At 47.4% G+C, this 19,493-nt stretch overlaps 1 protein-coding gene and 1 long non-coding RNA gene across 5 annotated transcripts in view; one reads left to right on the forward strand and one right to left on the reverse strand.

The window, feature by feature from the left end:
• Positions 1 to 19,493, forward strand: part of LOC125774556 (uncharacterized) — a 177,701-nt gene that overhangs the window by 90,136 nt on the left and 68,072 nt on the right. The window lies entirely within an intron of this gene.
• Positions 9,389 to 19,493, reverse strand: part of LOC125774559 (uncharacterized) — a 36,370-nt gene continuing 26,265 nt past the window's right edge. Inside the window, exons 5-8 of the long non-coding RNA XR_007421043.1 lie at positions 15,841 to 16,722; positions 14,553 to 14,832; positions 9,512 to 9,791; positions 9,389 to 9,427 (exon numbers count right to left, since the gene is read on the reverse strand). This is a non-coding gene — a long non-coding RNA (uncharacterized LOC125774559). The remainder of the gene's footprint in view (positions 9,428 to 9,511; positions 9,792 to 14,552; positions 14,833 to 15,840; positions 16,723 to 19,493) is intronic.

Here is a 19,493-nt window from a genome sequence, read left to right on the forward strand (position 1 = left end):
AGACACATTAGCCAAGACACCTTAGCCAAGACTCCTAAGCCAAGACACCTTAGCCAAGACACCTTAGCCAAGACACATTAGCCAAGACACCTTAGCCAAGACACCTTAGCCAAGACACCTTTGCCAAGACACATTAGCCAAGACACATTAGCCAAGACACATTAGCCAAGACACCTTAGTCAAGACACCTTAGCCAAGACACCTTAGCCAAGACACTTTAGCCAAGACACCTTAGCCGAGACACATTAGCCAAGACACCTTAGCCAAGACACCTTAGCCAAGACACATTAGCCGAGACACAATAGCCAAGACACATTAGCCAAGACACCTTAGCCAAGACACATTAGCCAAGACACCTTAGCCAAGACACCTTAGCTAAGACACCTTAGCCAAGACACCTTAGCCAAGACACCTTAGCCAGACACCTTAGCCAAGACACTTTAGCCAAGACACCTTAGCCAAGACACCTTAGCCAAGACACATTAGCCAAGACACCTTAGCCGAGACACATTAGCCAAGACACCTTAGCCAAGACACCTTAGCCAAGACACATTAGCCGAGACACATTAGCCAAGACACATTAGCCAAGACACCTTAGCCAAGACACCTTAGCCAAGACACCTTAGCCAAGACACCTTAGCCAAGACACCTTAGCCAAGACACCTTAGCCGAGATTCATTAGCCAAGACACCTTAGCCAAGACACGTTATCCAAGACACCTTAGCCAAGACACATTAGCCAAGACACCTTAGCCAAGACACCTTAGTCAAGACACCTTAGCCAAGACACATTAGCCAAGACACATTAGCCAAGACACCTTAGCCAAGACACCTTAGCCAAGACACATTAGCCAAGACACCTTAGCCGAGACACATTAGCCAAGACACCTTAGCCAAGACACCTTAGCCAAGACACATTAGCCGAGACACGTTAGCCAAGACACCTTAGCCAAGACACATTAGCCGAGACACATTAGCCAAGACACCTTAGCCAAGACACCTTAGCCAAGACACATTAGCCAAGACACTTTAGCCAAGACACCTTAGCCAAGACACCTTAGCCAAGACACCTTAGCCAAGACACATTAGCCAAGACACCTTAGCCAAGACACCTTAGCCAAGACACCTTAGCCAAGACACATTAGCTAAGACACCTTAGCCGAGACACATTAGCCAAGACACTTTAGCCAAGAAACCTTAGCCGAGACACATTAGCCAAGACACCTTAGCCAAGACACCTTAGCCAAGACACCTTAGCCAAGACATATAAGCCAAGACACCTTAGCCAAGACACCTTAGCCGAGACACATTAGCCAAGACACCTTAGCCAAGACACATTAGCCAAGACACCTTAGCCAAGACACCTTAGCCAAGACACAATAGCCAAGACACCTTAGCCAAGACACCTTAGCCAAGACACCTTAGCCGAGACACCTTAGCCAAGACACCTTAGCCAAGACACCTTAGCCAAGACACCTTAGCCAAGACACATTAGCCAAGACACATTAGCCAAGACACCTTAGCCAAGACACCTTAGCCAAGACACATTAGCCAAGACACGTTAGCCAAGACACCTTAGAAAAGACATCTTAGCCAAGACACCTTAGCCAAGACACCTTAGCCAAGACACCTTAGCCGAGACACCTTAGCCGAGACACCTTAGCCAAGACACCTTAGCCAAGACACCTTAGCCAAGACACCTTAGCCGAGACACCTTAGCCAAGACACCTTAGCCAAGACACCTTAGCCAAGACACATTAGCCAAGACACCTTAGCCAAGACACCTTAGCCAAGACACCTTAGCCAAGACACATTAGCCAAGACACCTCAGCCAAGACACCTTAGCCGAGACACCTTAGCCAAGACACCTTAGCCAAGACACCTTAGCCAAGACACATTAGCCAAGACACCTTAGCCAAGACACCTTAGCCATGACACCTTAGCCAAGACACATTAGCCAAGACACCTTAGCCAAGACACCTTAGCCAAGACACCTTAGCCAAGACACCTTAGCCAAGACACCTTAGCCAAGACACCTTAGCCAAGACACATTAGCCAAGACACCTTAGCCAAGACACCTTAGCCAAGACACCTTAGCCAAGACACATTAGCCAAGACACCTTAGCCAAGACACCTTAGCCGAGACACATTAGCCAAGACACCTTAGCCAAGACACCTTAGCCAAGACACCTTAGCCAAGACACATTAGCCAAGACACCTTAGCCAAGACACCATAGCCGAGACACATTAGCCAAGACACTTTAACCAAGACACATTAGCCAAGACACGTTAGCCAAGACACCTTAGAAAAGACATCTTAGCCAAGACACCTTAGCCAAGACACCTTAGCCAAGACACCTTAGCCGAGACACCTTAGCCGAGACACCTTAGCCAAGACACCTTAGCCAAGACACCTTAGCCGAGACACCTTAGCCAAGACACCTTAGCCAAGACACCTTAGCCAAGACACATTAGCCAAGACACCTTAGCCAAGACACCTTAGCCAAGACACCTTAGCCAAGACACCTTAGCCAAGACACCTTAGCCAAGACACTTTAGCCGAGACACCTTAGCCAAGACACCTTAGCCAAGACACATTAGCCAAGACACCTTAGCCAAGACACCTTAGCCAAGACACATTAGCCAAGACACCTTAGCCAAGACACCTTAGCCAAGACACCTTAGCCAAGACACATTAGCCAAGACACCTCAGCCAAGACACCTTAGCCGAGACACCTTAGCCAAGACACCTTAGCCAAGACACCTTAGCCAAGACACATTAGCCAAGACACCTTAGCCAAGACACCTTAGCCATGACACCTTAGCCAAGACACATTAGCCAAGACACCTTAGCCAAGACACCTTAGCCAAGACACCTTAGCCGAGACACCTTAGCCAAGACACCTTAGCCAAGACACCTTAGCCAAGACACCTTAGCCAAGACACATTAGCCAAGACACATTAGCCAAGACACCTTAGCCAAGACACCTTAGCCAAGACACATTAGCCAAGACACGTTAGCCAAGACACCTTAGAAAAGACATCTTAGCCAAGACACCTTAGCCAAGACACCTTAGCCAAGACACCTTAGCCGAGACACCTTAGCCGAGACACCTTAGCCAAGACACCTTAGCCAAGACACCTTAGCCAAGACACCTTAGCCGAGACACCTTAGCCAAGACACCTTAGCCAAGACACCTTAGCCAAGACACATTAGCCAAGACACCTTAGCCAAGACACCTTAGCCAAGACACCTTAGCCAAGACACATTAGCCAAGACACCTCAGCCAAGACACCTTAGCCGAGACACCTTAGCCAAGACACCTTAGCCAAGACACCTTAGCCAAGACACATTAGCCAAGACACCTTAGCCAAGACACCTTAGCCATGACACCTTAGCCAAGACACATTAGCCAAGACACCTTAGCCAAGACACCTTAGCCAAGACACCTTAGCCAAGACACCTTAGCCAAGACACCTTAGCCAAGACACCTTAGCCAAGACACATTAGCCAAGACACCTTAGCCAAGACACCTTAGCCAAGACACCTTAGCCAAGACACATTAGCCAAGACACCTTAGCCAAGACACCTTAGCCGAGACACATTAGCCAAGACACCTTAGCCAAGACACCTTAGCCAAGACACCTTAGCCAAGACACATTAGCCAAGACACCTTAGCCAAGACACCATAGCCGAGACACATTAGCCAAGACACTTTAACCAAGACACATTAGCCAAGACACGTTAGCCAAGACACCTTAGAAAAGACATCTTAGCCAAGACACCTTAGCCAAGACACCTTAGCCAAGACACCTTAGCCGAGACACCTTAGCCGAGACACCTTAGCCAAGACACCTTAGCCAAGACACCTTAGCCGAGACACCTTAGCCAAGACACCTTAGCCAAGACACCTTAGCCAAGACACATTAGCCAAGACACCTTAGCCAAGACACCTTAGCCAAGACACCTTAGCCAAGACACCTTAGCCAAGACACCTTAGCCAAGACACTTTAGCCGAGACACCTTAGCCAAGACACCTTAGCCAAGACACATTAGCCAAGACACCTTAGCCAAGACACCTTAGCCAAGACACTTTAGCCAAGACACATTAGCCAAGACACCTTAGCCAAGACACATTAGCGAAGACACCTTAGCCAAGACACCTTAGCCAAGACACCTTTGCCAAGACACATTAGCCAAGACACATTAGCCAAGACACATTAGCCAAGACACATTAGCCAAGACACCTTAGCCAAGACACCTTAGCCAAGACACCTTAGCCAAGACACCTTAGCCAAGACACCATAGCCAAGACACCTTAGCCAAGACACCTTAGCCAAGACACCTTAGCCAAGACACATTAGCCAAGACACCTAAGCCAAGACACATTAGCCAAGACACATTAGCCAAGACACATTAGCCAAGACACATTATCCAAGACACACTAGCCAAGACACTTTAGCCAAGACACATTAGCCAAGACACCTTAGCCAAGACACATTAGCCAAGACACCTTAACTAAGACACCTTAGCCAAGACACCTTAGCCAAGACACATTAGCCAAGACACCTTAACTAAGACACCTTAGCCAAGACACCTTAGCCAAGACACCTTAGCTAAGACACCTTAGCCAAGACACCTTAGCCAAGACACATAAGCCAAGACATATAAGCCAAGACACATTAGCCAAGACACATTAGCCAAGACACCTTAGCCAAAACACATTAGCCAAGACACATTAGCCAAGACACCTTAGCCAAGACACCTTAGCCAAGACACCTTAGCCAAGACACCTTAGCCAAGACACCTTAGCCAAGACACTTGAGCCGAGACACCTTAGCCAAGACACCTTAGCCAAGACACCTTTGCCAAGACACATTAGCCAAGACACTTTAGCCAAGACACATTAGCCAAGACACCTTAGCCAAGACACATTAGCCAAGACACCTTAGCCAATACACCTTAGCCAAGACACTTTAGCCAAGACACATTAGCCGAGACACCTTAGCCAAGACACCTTAGCCAAGACACTTTAGCCAAGACACATTAGCCAAGACACCTTAGCCAAGACACATTAGCGAAGACACCTTAGCCAAGACACCTTAGCCAAGACACCTTAGCCAAGACACATTAGCCAAGACACCTTAGCCAAGACACCATAGCCAAGACACCTTAGCCAAGACACCTTAGCCAAGACACCTTAGCCAAGACACATTAGCCAAGACACCTAAGCCAAGACACATTAGCCAAGACACATTAGCCAAGACACATTAGCCAAGACACATTAGCCAAGACACATTATCCAAGACACATTAGCCAAGACACTTTAGCCAAGACACATTAACCAAGACACCTTAGCCAAGACACATTAGCCAAGACACCTTAACTAAGACACCTTAGCCAAGACACCTTAGCCGAGACACATTAGCCAAGACACCTTAGCCAAGACACCTTAGCCAAGACACCATAGCCAAGACACCTTAGCCAAGACACCTTAGCCAAGACACCTTAGCCAAGACACATTAGCCAAGACACCTAAGCCAAGACACATTAGCCAAGACACATTAGCCAAGACACATTAGCCAAGACACATTAGCCAAGACACATTATCCAAGACACATTAGCCAAGACACTTTAGCCAAGACACATTAGCCAAGACACCTTAGCCAAGACACATTAGCCAAGACACCTTAGCCAATACACCTTAGCCAAGACACTTTAGCCAAGACACATTAGCCGAGACACCTTAGCCAAGACACCTTAGCCAAGACACTTTAGCCAAGACACATTAGCCAAGACACCTTAGCCAAGACACATTAGCGAAGACACCTTAGCCAAGACACCTTAGCCAAGACACCTTAGCCAAGACACCTTAGCCAAGACACATTAGCCAAGACACCTTAGCCAAGACACCATAGCCAAGACACCTTAGCCAAGACACCTTAGCCAAGACACCTTAGCCAAGACACATTAGCCAAGACACCTAAGCCAAGACACATTAGCCAAGACACATTAGCCAAGACACATTAGCCAAGACACATTAGCCAAGACACATTATCCAAGACACATTAGCCAAGACACTTTAGCCAAGACACATTAGCCAAGACACCTTAGCCAAGACACATTAGCCAAGACACCTTAACTAAGACACCTTAGCCAAGACACCTTAGCCGAGACACATTAGCCAAGACACCGTAGCCAAGACACCTTTGCCAAGACACATTAGCCAAGACACTTTAGCCAAGACACATTAGCCAAGACACCTTAGCCAAGACACATAAGCCAAGACATATAAGCCAAGACACATTAGCCAAGACACATTAGCCAAGACACCTTAGCCAAGACACATTAGCCAAGACACACTAGCCAAGACACATTAGCCGAGACACATTAGCCAAGACACCTTAGCCAAGACACATTAGCCAAGACACCTTAGCCAAGACACCTTAGCCAAGACACCTTAGCCAAGACACCTTAACTAAGACACCTTAGCCAAGAAACCTTAGCCGAGACACATTAGCCAAGACACCTTAGCCAAGACACCTTTGCCAAGACACATTAGCCAAGACACTTTAGCCAAGACACATTAGCCAAGACACCTTAGCCAAGACACATAAGCCAAGACATATAAGCCAAGACACATTAGCCAAGACACATTAGCCAAGACACCTTAGCCAAGACACATTAGCCAAGACACACTAGCCAAGACACATTAGCCAAGACACATTAGCCAAGACACATTAGCCAAGACACATTAGCCAAGACACCTTAGCCAAGACACCTTAGCCAAGACACATTAGCCAAGACACATTATCCAAGACACCTTAGCCAAGACACCTTAGCCGAGATTCATTAGCCAAGACACCTTAGCCAAGACACCTTAGCCAAGACACATTAGCCAAGACACCTTAGCCAAGACACCTTAGCCAAGACACCTTAGCCAAGACACTTTAGCCAAGACACCTTAGCCAAGACACCTTAGCCAAGACACATTAGCCAAGACACCTTAGCCGAGACTAATTAGCCAAGACACATAAGCGAAGACACCTTAGCCAAGACACCTTAGCCAAGACACCTTAGCCAAGACACCTTAGCCAAGACACATTAGCCAAGACACCTTAGCCGAGACTCATTAGCCAAGACACATAAGCGAAGACACCTTAGCCAAGACACCTTAGCCAAGACACCTTAGCCAAGACACCTTAGCCAAGACACCTTAGCCAAGACACATTAGCCAAGACACCTTAGCCAAGACACCTTAGCCAAGACACATTAGCCAAGACACAATAGCCAAGACACCTAAGCCAAGACACATTAGCCAAGACACATTAGCCAAGACACATTACCCAAGACACATTAGCCAAGACACATTATCCAAGACACATTAGCCAAGACACTTTAGCCAAGACACATTAGCCAAGACACCTTAGCCAAGACACTTTAGCCAAGACACCTTAGCCAAGACACCTTAGCCAAGACACATTAGCCAAGACACATTAGCCAAGACACCTTAGCCAAGACACATTAGCCAAGACACACTAGCCAAGACACATTAGCCAAGACACCTTAGCCAAGACACCTTTGCCAAGACACATTAGCCAAGACACTTTAGCCAAGACACATTAGCCAAGACACCTTAGCCAAGACACATAAGCCAAGACACCTTAGCCAAGACACATTAGCCAAGACACATTAGCCAAGACACCTTAGCCAAGACACATTAGCCAAGACACACTAGCCAAGACACATTAGCCAAGACACATTATCCAAGACACATTAGCCAAGACACTTTAGCCAAGACACATTAGCCAAGACACCTTAGCCAAGACACATTAGCCAAGACACCTTAACTAAGACACCTTAGCCAAGACACCTTAGCCGAGACACATTAGCCAAGACACCTTAGCCAAGACACCTTTGCCAAGACACATTAGCCAAGACACTTTAGCCAAGACACATTAGCCAAGACACCTTAGCCAAGACACATAAGCCAAGACATATAAGCCAAGACACATTAGCCAAGACACATTAGCCAAGACACCTTAGCCAAGACACATTAGCCAAGACACACTAGCCAAGACACATTAGCCGAGACACATTAGCCAAGACACCTTAGCCAAGACACATTAGCCAAGACACCTTAGCCAAGACACCTTAGCCAAGACACTTTAGCCAAGACACCTTAACTAAGACACCTTAGCCAAGACACCTTAGCCGAGATTCATTAGCCAAGACACCTTAGCCAAGACACCTTAGCCAAGACACATTAGCCAAGACACCTTAGCCAAGACACCTTAGCCAAGACACCTTAGCCAAGACACCTTAGCCAAGACACTTTAGCCAAGACACCTTAGCCAAGACACCTTAGCCAAGACACATTAGCCAAGACACCTTAGCCGAGACTAATTAGCCAAGACACCTTAGCCAAGACACATTAGCCGAGACACATTAGCCAAGACACCTTAGCCAAGACACATTTGCCAAGACACCTTAGCCAAGACACCTTAGCCAAGACACCTTAGCCAAGACACCTTAGCTAAGACACCTTAGCCAAGACACCTTAGCCAAGACACCTTAGCCAAGACACCTTAGCCAAGACACTTTAGCCAAGACACCTTAGCCAAGACACCTTAGCCAAGACACATTAGCCAAGACACCTTAGCCGAGACACATTAGCCAAGACACCTTAGCCAAGACACCTTAGCCAAGACACATTAGCCGAGACACCTTAGCCAAGACACCTTAGCCGAGATTCATTAGCCAAGACACCTTAGCCAAGACACGTTAGCCAAGACACATTAGCCAAGACACCTTAGCCGAGACATATTAGCCAAGACACCTTAGCCAAGACACCTTAGCCAAGACACAATAGCCAAGACACCTTAGCCAAGACACCTTAGCCAAGACACATTAGCCGAGACACGTTAGCCAAGACACCTTAGCCAAGAAACATTAGCCGAGACACATTAGCCAAGACACCTTAGCCAAGACACCTTAGCCAAGACACTTTAGCCAAGACACCTTAGCCAAGACACCTTAGCCAAGACACATTAGCCAAGACACCTTAGCCGAGACACATTAGCCAAGACACCTTAGCCAAGACACCTTAGCCAAGACACATTAGCCGAGACACCTTAGCCAAGACACTTTAGCCAAGACACCTTAGCCAAGACACCTTAGCCAAGACACATTAGCCAAGACACCTTAGCCGAGACATATTAGCCAAGACACCTTAGCCAAGACACCTTAGCCAAGACACAATAGCCAAGACACTTTAGCCAAGACACCTTAGCCAAGACACATTAGCCGAGACACGTTAGCCAAGACACCTTAGCCAAGAAACATTAGCCGAGACACATTAGCCAAGACACCTTAACCAAGACACCTTAGCCAAGACACATTAGCCAAGACACTTAAGCCAAGACACCTTAGCCGAGGCACATTAGCCAAGACACCTTAGCCAAGACACCTTAGCCAAGACACCTTAGCCAAGACACCTTAGCCAAGACACCTTAGCCAAGACACCTTAGCCAAGACACCTTAGCCAAGACACATTAGCCAAGACACCTTAGCCAAGACACATTAGCCAAGACACTTTAGCCAAGACACCTTAGCCGAGACACATTAGCCAAGACACCTTAGCCAAGACACCTTAGCCAAGACATATAAGCCAAGACACCTTAGCCAAGACACCTTAGCCAAGACACATTAGCCAAGACACCTTAGCCAAGACACATTAGCCAAGACACCTTAGCCAAGACACCTTAGCCAAGACACAATAGCCAAGACACCTTAGCCAAGACACCTTAGCCAAGACACCTTAGCCAAGACACCTTAGCCAAGACACCTTAGCCAAGACACCTTAGCCAAGACACATTAGCCAAGACACATTAGCCAAGACACCTTAGCCAAGACACAATAGCCAAGACACCTTAGCCAAGACACCTTAGCCAAGACACATTAGCCAAGACACCTTAGCCAAGACACCTTAGCCAAGACACCTTAGCCAAGACACCTTAGCCGAGACACCTTAGCCGAGACACCTTAGCCAAGACACCTTAGCCAAGACACCTTAGCCGAGACACCTTAGCCAAGACACCTTAGCCAAGACACCTTAGCCAAGACACATTAGCCAAGACACCTTAGCCAAGACACCTTAGCCAAGACACCTTAGCCAAGACACCTTAGCCAAGACACCTTAGCCAAGACACCTTAGCCGAGACACCTTAGCCAAGACACCTTAGCCAAGACACCTTAGCCAAGACACATTAGCCAAGACACCTTAGCCGAGACACATTAGCCAAGACACTTTAGCCAAGACACCTTAGCCGAGACACATTAGCCAAGACACCTTAGCCAAGACACCTTAGCCAAGACACCTTAGCCATGACACCTTAGCCAACACACATTAGCCAAGACACCTTAGCCAAGACACCTTAGCCAAGACACCTTAGCCAAGACACATTAGCCAAGACACCTTAGCCAAGACACCTTAGCCGAGACACCTTAGCCAAGACACATTAGCCAAGACACATTAGCCAAGACACCTTAGCCAAGACACCTTAGCCAAGACACATTAGCCAAGACACCTTAGCCAAGACACCTTAGCCGAGACACTTTAGCCAAGACACCTTAGCCAAGACACCTTAGCCAAGACACCTTAGCCAAGACACATTAGCCAAGACACCTTAGCCAAGACACATTAGCCAAGACAGCTTAGCCAAGACACCTTAGCCGAGACACATTAGCCAAGACACCTTAGCCAAGACACCTTAGCCAAGACACATTAGTCAAGACACCTTAGCCGAGACACATTAGCCAAGACACTTTAGAAAAGACACCTTAGCCAAGACACTTTAGCCAAGACACCTTAGCCAAGACACCTTAGCCAAGACACCTTAGCCAAGACACCTTAGCCGAGACACATTAGCCAAGACACCTTAGCCAAGACACCTTAGCCAAGACACCTTAGCCAAGACACCTTAGCCGAGACACCTTAGCCAAGACACCTTAGCCAAGACACCTTAGCCAAGACACATTAGCCAAGACACCTTAGCCAAGACACCTTAGCCAAGACACTTTAGCCAAGACACATTAGCCAAGACACCTTAGCCAAGACACATTAGCCAAGACACCTTAGCCAAGACACCTTAGCCAAGACACCTTTGCCAAGACACATTAGCCAAGACACATTAGCCAAGACACATTAGCCAAGACACCTTAGCCAAGACACCTTAGCCAAGACACCTTAGCCAAGACACATTAGCCAAGACACCTTAGCCAAGACACCATAGCCAACACACCTTAGCCAAGACACCTTAGCCAAGACACCTTAGCCAAGACACATTAGCCAAGACACCTAAGCCAAGACACATTAGCCAAGACACATTAGCCAAGACACATTACCCAAGACACATTAGCCAAGACACATTATCCAAGACACCTTAGCCAAGACACATTAGCCAAGACACATTAGCCAAGACACCTTAGCCAAGACACCTTAGCAAAGACACCTTAGCCAAGACACCTTAGCCAAGACACATTAGCCAAGACACATTAGCCAAAACACATTAGCCAAGACACACTAGCCAAGACACATTAGCCGAGACACATTAGCCAAGACACATTAGCCAAGACACATTAGCCAAGACACCTTAGCCAAGACACCTTAGCAAAGACACCTTAGCCAAGACACATTAGCCAAGACACCTTAGCCAAGACACATTAGCCAAGACACCTTAGCCAAAACACATTAGCCAAGACACTTTAGCCAAGACACATTAGCCAAGACACCTTAGCCAAGACACCTTAACCGAGACACCTTAGCCAAGACACCTTAGCCAAGACACCTTAGCCAAGACACATTAGCCAAGACACCTTAGCCAAGACACCTTAGCCAAGACACCTTAGCCAAGACACCTAAGCCAAGACACATTAGCCAAGACACCTTAGCCAAGACACCTTAGCCAAGACACATTAGCCAAGACACCTAAGCCAAGACACATTAGCCGAGACACATTAGCCAAGACACATTACCCAAGACACATTAGCCAAGACACATTAGCCAAGACACATTAGCCAAGACACATTAGCCAACACACCTTAGCCAAAACACATTAGCCAAGACACACTAGCCAAGACACATTAGCCGAGACACATTAGCCGAGACACCTTAGCCAAGACACATTAGCCAAGACACCTTAGCCAAGACACCTTAGCCAAGACACCTTATCCAAGACACATTAGCCAAGACACCTTAACTAAGACACCTTAGCCAAGACACCTTAGCCGAGATTCATTAGCCAAGACACCTTAGCCAAGACACCTTAGCCAAGACACCTTAGCCAAGACACATTAGCCAAGACACCTTAGCCAAGACACCTTAGCCAAGACACCTTAGCCAAGACACCTTAGCCAAGACACTTTAGCCAAGACACCTTAGCCAAGACACCTTAGCCAAGACACATTAGCCAAGACACCTTAGCCGAGACTAATTAGCCAAGACACCTTAGCCAAGACACCTTAGCCAAGACACATTAGCCGAGACACATTAGCCAAGACACCTTAGCCAAGACACATTAGTCAAGACACCTTAGCCAAGACACCTTAGCCAAGACACCTTAGCCAAGACACCTTAGCCAAGACACCTTAGCCAAGACACCTTAGCCAAGACACCTTAGCCAAGACACTTTAGCCAAGACACCTTAGCCAAGACACCTTAGCCAAGACACCTTAGCCAAGACACATTAGCCAAGACACCTTAGCCGAGACACATTAGCCAATACACCTTAGCCAAGACACCTTAGCCAAGACACAATAGTCGAGATACCTTAGCCAAGACACCTTAGCCGAGATTCATTAGCCAAGACACCTTAGCCAAGACACGTTAGCCAAGACACCTTAGCCAAGACACATTAGCCAAGACACCTTAGCCAAGACACCTTAGCCAAGACACCTTAGCCAAGACACCTTTAGCCAAGACACATTAGCCAAGACACCTTAGCCAAGACACATTAGCCAAGACACCTTAGCCGAGACACATTAGCCAAGACACCTTAGTCAAGACACCTTAGCCAAGACACATTAGCCGAGACACGTTAGCCAAGACACCTTAGCCAAGACACATTAGCCGAGACACATTAGCCAAGACACCTTAGCCAAGACACCTTAGCCAAGACACATTAGCCAAGACGCTTTAGCCAAGACACCTTAGCCGAGGCACATTAGCCAAGACACCTTAGCCAAGACACCTTAGCCAAGACACCTTAGCCAAGACACCTTAGCCAAGACACCTTAGCCAAGACACATTAGCCAAGACACCTTAGCCAAGACACCTTAGCCAAGACACCTTAGCCAAGACACCTTAGCCAAGACACCTTAGCCGAGACACATTAGCCAAGACACTTTAGCCAAGACACCTTAGCCGAGACACATTAGCCAAGACACCTTAGCCAAGACACCTGAGCCAAGACACCTTAGCCAAGACACCTTAGCCAAGACACCTTAGCCAAGACACATTAGCCAAGACACCTTAGCCAAGACACCTTAGCCAAGACACCTTAGCCAAGACACATTAGCCAAGACACCTTAGCCAAGACACCTTAGCCAAGACACATTAGCCAAGACACATTATCCAAGACACCTTAGCCAAGACACCTTAGCCAAGACACATTAGCCAAGACACCTTAGCCAAGACACCTTAGCCGAGACACATTAGCCAAGACACCTTAGCCAAGACACCTTAGCCAAGACACCTTAGCCAAGACACATTAGCCAAGACACCTTAGCCAAGACACATTAGCCAAGACACCTTAGCCAAGACACCTTAGCCGAGACACCTTAGCCAAGACACCTTAGCCAAGACACCTTAGTCAAGACACCTTAGCCGAGACACATTAGCCAAGACACTTTAGCCAAGACACATTAGCCGAGACACATTAGCCAAGACACCTTAGCCAAGACACCTTAGCCAAGACACCTTAGCCGAGACACATTAGCCAAGACACCTTAGCCAAGACACCTTAGCCAAGACACCTTAGCCAAGACACCTTAGCCAAGACACCTTAGCCAAGACACTTTAGCCGAGACACCTAAGCCAAGACACTTTAGCCAAGACACATTAGCCAAGACACCTTAGCCAAGACACCTTAGCCAAGACACCTTAGCCAAGACACATTAGCCAAGACACCTTAGCCAAGACACCTTAGCCAAGACACCTTAGCCAAGACACCTTAGCCAAGACACTTTAGCCAAGACACCTTAGCCGAGACACATTAGCCAAGACACATTAGCCAAGACACCTTAGCCAAGACACATTAGCCAAGCCATCTTAGCCGAGACACATTAGCCAAGACACTTTAGCCAAGACACCTTAGCCAAGACACCTTAGCCAAGACACCTTAGCCAAGACACCTTAGCCAAGACACCTTAGCCGAGACACATTAGCCAAGACACCTTAGCCAAGACACATTAGCCAAGCCATCTTAGCCGAGACACATTAGCCAAGACACTTTAGCCAAGACACCTTAGCCGAGACACATTAGCCAAGACACCTTAGCCAAGACACCTTAGCCAAGACACCTTAGCCAAGACACCTTAGCCAAGACACCTTAGCCAAGACACTTTAGCCGAGACACATTAGCCAAGACACCTTAGCCAAGACACCTTAGCCAAGACACCTTAGCCAAGACACCTTAGCCAAGACACTTTAGCCGAGACACATTAGCCAAGACACCTTAGCCAAGACACCTTAGCCAAGACACCTAAGCCAAGACACCTTAGCCAAGACACCTTAGCCAAGACACATTAGCCAAGACACATAAGCCAAGACACCTTAGCCAAGACACCTTAGCCAAGACACTTTAGCCAAGACACCTTAGCCGAGACACATTAGCCAAGACACTTTAGCCAAGACACCTTAGCCGAGACACATTAGCCAAGACACCTTAGCCAAGACACCTTAGCCAAGACACCTTAGCCAAGACACCTTAGCCAAGACACTTTAGCCAAGACACATTAGCCAAGACACCTTAGCCAAGACACCTTAGCCAAGACACCTTAGCCAAGACACCTTAGCCAAGACACTTAAGCCGAGACACATTAGCCAAGACACCTTAGCCAAGACACCTTAGCCAAGACACATTAGCCAAGACACCTTAGCCAAGACACCTTAGCCAAGACACATTAGCCATGACACCTTAGCCAAGACACTTAAGCCGAGACACATTAGCCAAGACACCTTAGCCAAGACACCTTAGCCAAGACACATTAGCTAAGACACCTTAGACAAGACACCTTAGCCAAGACACATTAGCCAAGACACATTAGCCAAGACACCTTAGCCAAGACACCTTAGCCAAGACACATTAGCCATGACACCTTAGCCAAGACACCTTAGCCGAGACACATTAGCCGAGACACCTTAGCCAAGACACCTACGCCAAGACACCTTAGCCAAGACACCTTAGCCAAGACACATTAGCCAAGACACCTTAGCCAAGACACCTTAGCCAAGACACCTTAGCCATGACACCTTAGCCAAAACACCTTAGCCAAGACACCTTAGCCAAGACACCTTAGCCAAGACACATTAGCCAAGACACCTAAGCCAAGACACCTTAGCCAAGACACATTAGCCAAGACACCTAAGCCAAGACACCTTAGCCAAGACACCTTAGCCAAGACACCTTAGCCAAGACACCTTAGCCAAGACACCTTAGCCAAGACACCTTAGCCAAGACACCTTAGCCAAGACACATTAGCCGAGACACCTAAGCCAAGACACATTAGCCAAGACACATTAGCCAAGACACATTAGCCAAGACACATTAGCCAAGACACATTAGCCAAGACACATTAGCCAAGACACTTTAGCCAAGACACATTAGCCAAGACACCTTAGCCAAGACACCTTAGCCAAGACACCTTCGCCAAGACACATTAGCCAAGACACATTAGCCAAGACACATTAGCCAAGACACTTTAGCCGAGACACATTAGCCAAGACACATTAGCCAAGACACATTACCCAAGACACATTAGCCAAGACACCTTAGCCAAGACACCTTAGCCAAGACACATTAGCCATGACACCTTAGCCAAGACACCTTAGCCGAGACACATTAGCCAAGACACATTAGCCAAGACACCTTAGCCAAGACACCTTAGCCAAGACACCTTAGCCAAGACACATTAGCCAAGACACCTTAGCCAAGACACCTTAGCCAAGACACCTTAGCCGAGACACATTAGCCAAGACACCTTAGCCAAGACACCTTAGCCAAGACACATTAGCCAAGACACATTAGCCGAGTTACATTAGCCAAGACACCTTAGTCAAGACACCTTGGCCAAGACACCTTAGCCAAGACACCTTAGCCAAGACACTTAAGCCGAGACACATTAGCCAAGACACCTTAGCCAAGACACCTTAGCCAAGACACCTTAGCCAAGACACCTTAGCCAAGACACATTAGCCAAGACACATTAGCCGAGGCACATAAGCCAAGACACCTTAGCCAAGACACCTTAGCCAAGACACCTTAGCCAAGACACCTTAGACAAGACACAATAGCAAAGACACCTTAGCCGAGACACATTAGCCAAGACACCTTAGCCAAGACACCTTAGCCAAGACACCTTAGCCAAGACACATTAGCCAAGACACCTTAGCCAAGACACTTTAGCCAAGACACTTTAGCCAAGACACATTAGCCAAGACACCTTAGCCGAGACACATTAGCCAAGACACCTTAGCCAAGACACCTTAGCCAAGGCACCTTAGCCAAGACACCTTAGCCAAGACACATTAGCCAAGCCATCTTAGCCGAGACACCTTAGCCAAGACACTTTAGCCAAGACACCTTAGCCGAGACACATTAGCCAAGACACCTTAGCCAAGACACCTTAGCCAAGACACCTTAGCCAAGACACCTTAGCCAAGACACTTTAACCGAGACGCATTAGCCAAGACACCTTAGCCAAGACACCTTAGCCAAGACACCTTAGCAAAGACATCTTAGCCGAGACACATTAGCCAAGACACCTAAGCCAAGACACTTTAGCCAAGACACATTAGCCAAGACACCTTAGCCAAGACACCTTAGCCAAGACACATTAGCCAAGACACATTAGCCAAGACACCTTAGCCAAGACACATTAGCCAAGACACATTAGCCGAGACACATTAGCCAAGACACCTTAGCCAAGACACCTTAGCAAAGACACCTTAGCCAAGACACCTTAGCCAAGACACATTAGCCAAGACACCTTAGCCAAGACACCTTAGCCGAGACACATTAGCCGAGACACATTAGCCAAGACACATTAGCCGAGACACATTAGCCAAGACACATTAGCCTAGTCACATTAGCCAAAACACATTAGCCAAGACACACTAGCCAAGACACATTAGCCGAGACACATTAGCCAAGACACATTAGCCTAGACACATTATCCAAGACACATTAGCCAAGACACCTAAGCCAAGACACCTTAGCCAAGACACATTAGCCAAGACACCTTAGCCAAGACACCTTAGCCAAGACACCTTAGCCAAGACACCTTAGCCAAGACACCTTAGCCAAGACACGTTAGCCAAGACACCTAAGCCAAGACACATTAGCCAAGACACATTACCCAAGACACATTAGCCAAGACACATTATCCAAGACACCTTAGCCAAGACACATTAGCCAAGACACATTAGCCAAGACACATTAGCCAAGACACCTTAGCCAAAACACATTAGCCAAGACACATTAGCCGAGACACATTAGCCAAGACACCTTAGCCAAGACACCTTAGCAAAGACACCTTAGCCAAGACACCTTAGCCAAGACACATTAGCCAAGACACCTTAGCCAAGACACCTTAGCCGAGACACATTAGCCAAAACACATTAGCCAAGACACATTAGCCGAGACACATTAGCCAAGACACATTAGCCAAGACACCTTAGCCAAAACACATTAGCCAAGACACACTAGCCAAGACACATTAGCCGAGACACATTAGCCAAGACACATTAGCCTAGACACATTAGCCAAGACACATTAGCCAAGACACATTAGCCAAGACACCTTAGCCAAGACACATTAGCCAAGACACCTTAGCCAAGACACCTTAGCCAAGACACTTTAGCCGAGACGCATTAGCCAAGACACCTCAGCCAAGATTCTTTAGCCAAGACACCTTAGCCAAGACACTTTAGCCAAGACACCTTAGCCGAGACACATTAGCCAAGACACTTTAGCCAAGACACCTTAGCCGAGACACATTAGCCAAGACACCTTAGCCAAGACACCTTAGCCAAGACACCTTAGCCAAGACACCTTAGCCAAGACACATTAGCCAAGACACATTAGCCGAGACACATTAGCCAAGACACCTTAGCCAAGACACCTTAGCAAAGACACCTTAGCCAAGACACCTTTGCCAAGACACATTAGCCAAGACACCTTAGCCAAGACACCTTAGCCGAGACACATTAGCCGAGACACATTAGCCAAGACACATTAGCCGAGACACATTAGCCAAGACACATTAGCCAAGACACCTTAGCCAAAACACATTAGCCAAGACACACTAGCCAAGACACATTAGCCGAGACACATTAGCCAAGACACATTAGCCTAGACACATTAGCCAAGACACATTAGCCAAGACACATTAGCCAAGACACCTTAGCCAAGACACATTAGCCAAGACACCTTAGCCAAGACACCTTAGCCAAGACACCTTAGCCAAGACACCTTAGCCAAGACACCTTAGCCAAGACACCTTAGCCAAGACACATTAGCCAAGACACCTAAGCCAAGACACATTAGCCAAGACACATTAGCCAAGACACATTACCCAAGACACATTAGCCAAGACACATTATCCAAGACACCTTAGCCAAGACACATTAGCCAAGACACATTAGCCAAGACACATTAGCCAAGACACCTTAGCCAAAACACATTAGCCAAGACACACTAGCCAAGACACATTAGCCGAGACACATTAGCCAAGACACATTAGCCTAGACACATTAGCCAAGACACATTAGCCAAGACACATCAGCCAAGACACCTTAGCCAAGACACATTAGCCAAGACACCTTAGCCAAGACACCTTAGCCAAGACACCTTAGCCAAGACACATTAGCCAAGACACCTTAGCCAAGACACCTTAGCCAAGACACATTAGCCAAGACACATTATCCAAGACACCTTAGCCAAGACACCTTAGCCAAGACACATTAGCCAAGACACCTTAGCCAAGACACCTTAGCCGAGACACATTAGCCAAGACACCTTAGCCAAGACACCTTAGCCAAGACACCTTAGCCAAGACACATTAGCCAAGACACCTTAGCCAAGACACATTAGCCAAGACACCTTAGCCAAGACACCTTAGCCGAGACACCTTAGCCAAGACACCTTAGCCAAGACACCTTAGCCAAGACACATTAGTCAAGACACCTTAGCCGAGACACATTAGCCAAGACA

This window comes from Anopheles funestus, unplaced genomic scaffold, assembly GCF_943734845.2.
Source record: "Anopheles funestus unplaced genomic scaffold, idAnoFuneDA-416_04 scaffold_30_ctg1, whole genome shotgun sequence".
Lineage (NCBI taxonomy): Eukaryota > Metazoa > Arthropoda > Insecta > Diptera > Culicidae > Anopheles > Anopheles funestus.